This window comes from Eurypyga helias, unplaced genomic scaffold (genome assembly GCF_000690775.1).
Source record: "Eurypyga helias isolate BGI_N326 unplaced genomic scaffold, ASM69077v1 scaffold14583, whole genome shotgun sequence".
Classification (NCBI taxonomy): Eukaryota; Metazoa; Chordata; class Aves; order Eurypygiformes; family Eurypygidae; genus Eurypyga; species Eurypyga helias.
Genome location: NW_010239306.1, coordinates 28,663 through 33,779, shown reverse-complemented (window position 1 = coordinate 33,779; position 5,117 = coordinate 28,663).

Genomic DNA, 5,117 nt, shown 5'->3' with positions numbered 1-5,117 from the left:
ATTTCTGGCGCTGACACAGACACCTTCTACAAAACACTAATAATTTACCTTGCGGTCTCAGTCTCCCAAATCATCAGAAGGTTGTTGGCAAGCAGCAGTGCTCAAGATTTCTTCCTCATTCAGTTTTTTTGCTTTATGCATTGATGCAAGGTTGGGTCCTCTAAAGTAACTTATCTAAGACCTGGCATTTTTTTTTCTGTGAACACATTAACATTCAGAGTTCAGAAACCACTGACAAAAACTACTCAACCTGTTCCATGGAAAAAACAAAGTCACCCAGATAAAGGCAAAGGATATAGCTGTGAACCCTTGCAGCCTCCCTGCCCTGTGTCACACGCTGCATTTTAAAATGCTGGGTCACCAGCCCTTCTCTGTGAAGTATGTGCAGCCCGGGCTCACTTGGGCAATTTCCTGCTATTGAAACCTTTTGTTTAAGCAATCTCGACAGAAATTACAGAGCCAAGAAAAATGACTTAACATCAAGTCACACAGCTTCTTTGGGAACTGACCATTTGGTTACATCCACAGAGAGAAACAGACTCTCATCCCACTCTTCTGGGAAAGAACATAGTCTCTTTGCTCTGACCTGTGTTTAAGAAGGCTGAGTCTGAAGAGGTACTAGCCAGGTATTAAACAGACCAAGCCAGAAATAGTTGTGTGTAGGAAGAGGGACAGCTATACCATGCTTTCTGAATGCATCCCTGGGGCTCCTGGTGCAGTGACTAGGACACAATCCTACTTTTTGTTTTTCTCGTGGCAATTTGAAAGGAACAGGAATTGTAAAGTTTGCTGATAAAAGCAAAAAGAAAAAAAAAAAGAGGAAGGGTCACACAGCAAACAGGAGTCTCTTTCTCTCTCACACAAGTGATGGTCCAATTCCAAAGAGACAGGTAAAGCTCCCTGAGCACAATGACGTTGTGTAAGAAATTACTGCAGCCGCTCACATCCTCCCTGTTCAAACCCTCAAAGGGTACAAATGTCAGTACGTAAATGCTGTGAGTCCTGGCCTAGTTATTGCTGTTGACTTCCAGTTCCTGGAGAGAAAGCCATCTACACATTCCCATCTCTTGGTTTTACTTTTGTACCTTTTCCATCCATGAAGCAGCACTCTGAGATTGTACCAACAGAGTCAGGCACCAGATTCCTCACAGTTATTCAAGATGAATTAGGAGTCCAAGGAAAACTGCCTGAAAAAACAGGCTGAGCTACTGAAGCTCAACACTTGCTCGCATCAGCATGACAGAAGAGGCAGCGTGTTTTCCCATGGTGGTGCTGCTTCTCCTTCACATACGGTTATCTCTGAGGGAGAGAAAAGGGCATAATGTGCTACAGTCTTTCTTTAGCACCTTCTTGGTCTCATGAGTTTCATATCCCCCCTTTTTCCACGTCAATTTTAGCTTTCCAAGTTACTAAATGCTCTTCATTACCAGGCAGACAGCAGGAAACAGAGGTTCATATTCTGCCTGCTCTGAACCACAACTTCATGCTTTTCCTCGTGTTGCTGCTTCTCCACTTAAGATTTGGTATGTTGGAAGATTAATACCACAGAAGTAAACTTTTTGATCAGGGACATTCAAGCAAGAAGCAGCTGCATATTGTGTTATTTTTTTTTTTTTTTTTTTTAAAGCTGACAAGAACAGAAAGACAAGTCAAAGGGGCTGATGTACCTTATCGCTGCTCAGGACACCTACACAGGCAGATCAGTGCTGTAGAAGCAGCATGGGAACGGACACACAACACACGGAATGCAGGTCATGCTGTCATTTCTTCTCACAAACAGTTTAGTTCTAGTCAGAACCTCATTTACTTTCCTTCCTAATGAGATGAATTTACATTTTTTCAATTGTAATACAAAGGAAGCTTTAAAACTTTAGGCCAGATCCTCAGCAGATGACACTGAGCATAAGTAATAGCATGGGTCTTCCTAGGGTGGCACAGGTTTACATCAGCTGTAAAGCCAGACTATAGCAGTCTATGAAGATTTAGGAAATATTTTCCTGAAAAAGGCCTCCCCATCTCCCTACACATGCACCTGGTCTTAACTTGAGCTGCTTAGATATCATCTTAATGCTGAACAAGGGTTGGAAGCTGTAAAGGATTTGCATATAAAGAATTACTGAAGAGAAATACACACGCAGGGCTTTGTAGCACTCTTACAGAAAGAGAGGAAGAAATCAAATCTGTTTTATGTGACCACAACCACCTGAAAAGCTATTTCATTTTGCAGCAGTTTCTGCAGAAGCTAATTGGGAAAACCTCTGAGAAATCTTTTTGAAATGAAACAATCAGGCAATTCATAAAGCTCAAGATGAAGAATTGTGCATTTTCAAGGCAAACTCATTTAAATAAATCCCTACATTTAGAAACAGATGATTGCATTAGAATTAGACAATAAAGTCAACAGGCTGGTGCTGAGGAATGACAGTGAATGACATTTTTCAGCTTATCGTTGCACTTTAACGAACAGAAATTTCCACCCACAAAGCACTGCAACTCCAGCAGGTTTTAAAGAGGCAAAATACCAGGGGATCAGGTGGCAGAGGGGCGGGGAGAGGGGGGGGCTGTGCAGAGGATTTCTTGGTTTGGGTTTGGTTGGGTGGTTGGTGGGTTTTTTTTTTACCCAGGTAAAAATGAAAAAGAGCTAATGTCAGGCAAGACACTTTACTTTGCCCAGCCTATGCTTTACCTGGCAGAGTAGAAAAGATTTGTTGAAAAAATGCCCTAAACATAAACAATCCTACAGCACCATAGGTGGAGATACTTCATGGAAGAATCTCACACATAATGGAAGAATTACTGCAGTACTTATCTACTGAATTACCGAACATTTTGTTCATGTTAAAAGGTGATCAGTGTTTATCAAGATCAAGGGGGAATTGTACCTGTTTCCTGAATTAGTAATTTGATCAAAAGGGACCAATTTAATGTTTCAAACAGCTGTGGACTTAAAAAGAATTTCAAGTTCAATCACAGCTGTGTTCTTGCTGCAATAAAACCCGAAAAGAGACCTTGACTGCTGAAACCATGTAACAAGTAGAGGATTATCCTCTCATACATGATTGTGACATACACTAGTGTATTAAAATTCATTTCAACAGCTGGGCTTTATGAAGGATGCTTAAAAACAGAACTCAGGCCTGTATTTCCAGCACAAGGCATCCCCCAGGGACAGGCCTTACAAATAAGATGGAAACAAGGCTGACTTACCCAGAAACAATGACAAGTGTAACCCCTAATATGAAAGGCAGAGATACCAACCCATGTGGTCTCAACTCCTAGGCAGCTCCCAAAGACTCATTACATATTCCATTTGCATTCACTTAAACCATAAACCATATTGTAAATGATCTGTCCATAAGACCTCAAATGCTTGCAGATGAGGCTATTTGAGTTGCCACAAGCTCCTCTCAAGTGTTACCTACAAAAACTACAAGTGATTAACAGAGTTACTTTGGAAAGAACTAATGAAGATTTAAGCTTTTACTTACATTATCCCTAGGATTTTTATCTTTTTTTTTTCCTCCTCATGACAATTAAGCTTAAATGAACATCAGTACCTTTGCGATTTCAAGGACTAGAAGACCTTTGAAGCATAGGAAATTTAGTTTTCCCCAAGTCTACAGTACCTACCTTAATTGTTCAGTTTGGTTTAGGCTTTGAGAGGATAGCTTTCCTCTGCTACACTGTAAAAAGAGAGCAGCACTCAAGTAATGCTCCTTACCTCTGGCTGCTTAGGGATCTCCACTGCATCCTCCAATATCTTTTGACTTTCTCTGCCTGTGTCAGTCATCACTGCACTGATTGCAACATTTGTGGCATTTGGAGCCAAGCTCCCCATAGTATGGAAAAATACTCCACAGAACCATCAAATTCCCAGTGCCACTATGGACTTGCCACTCTTGGAGAAAACTCAAAACTTGCTGAGAGCAGGCCCTAAGCAGTCTCTCTGAAGTTTGCCCTGTTCTGAGCTTGACTGTTGGATCTCCAGATATCTCTTCCTAGCTAAGATTTCCTATGTGTTTTTTAAGAATCATCAGTTTTAAGCAACATTAGATGGCACATATGTATCAAAACTATCCTTCCTTTCTTAATCCCAGTGGATACAGAACAGCCTTTTTCAAAGTCTCACTATTTGTCATAATAGCAAGTACAGATTATACTGTCATGAGGGAGGCTAAAACTTGTTGGGCATAGTAATACTCAAAGATGACAGTTTGGATATCAAATCCCTAATACCTTATGAAGAAGCAAAAGTACTTGAAATTAATCCTCTTAATTTGTGTTTAGAAGCTGCAGATCCTCATTTTCCATGACTCTGCTCTGTTTCTGGACTACTACAACTTGCTATAGTAGAATAAACTGTTTTCTTCTTTGATCTTGCTGCATATTTCATACTTTACTATACACTCTAGGAACATAATACATGCCGCTGAACTGCCATATGGTATCCTGCAAACACAAGACAAACTTGAATAAAGACAAGGCCAAAAGGAAACTGTCAAATTACACTTTATTTATTGACAAAATAGGCAAAAGAAAGACTTTGTGTTCAGAGATACAAATTCATTATTTGCTGACAAAATGCTCATATACCCAGTGTTGGGTATTTCCACTTTCAAGATGACACTGAGTGGGGCCTTTAACAGGCAATTCTTTATCCTAGGATAAGGAAAAAGGATACCCATGGAACTAATTTCGTATGAAAATTTGTCACCTTCTTGTGGCTCAAATTTTACTGCTAGATTCATGGTTGGCAGCAAATAATTACATTTGGCCTCAAAGAAAAACATGTAAAACTGTAAGATCATTAAATAATAAGCATTAGCAGCATACTCAAAATACTTCTCGTACAAAGAACATTGCACTTGAACATACACAAGCATTTACCCTTATTTACACATTAGAATTTGTATAGAACAGCAAGACTGTATGTACAGAAAAATAGCAGAAATCTTAACAGCCCTAGACAACAGCATATCTAGTGTTGACTCCTTAATTTTTCCATACAGTTTCCCAGGATGTCTCATGATTTTTTTTTCCACTATATACTATTGCATAAAAAATAGACTTTACAAGAAGTTCATCAGAGTATTTCTATGTACTAGTAAATGTTCGCT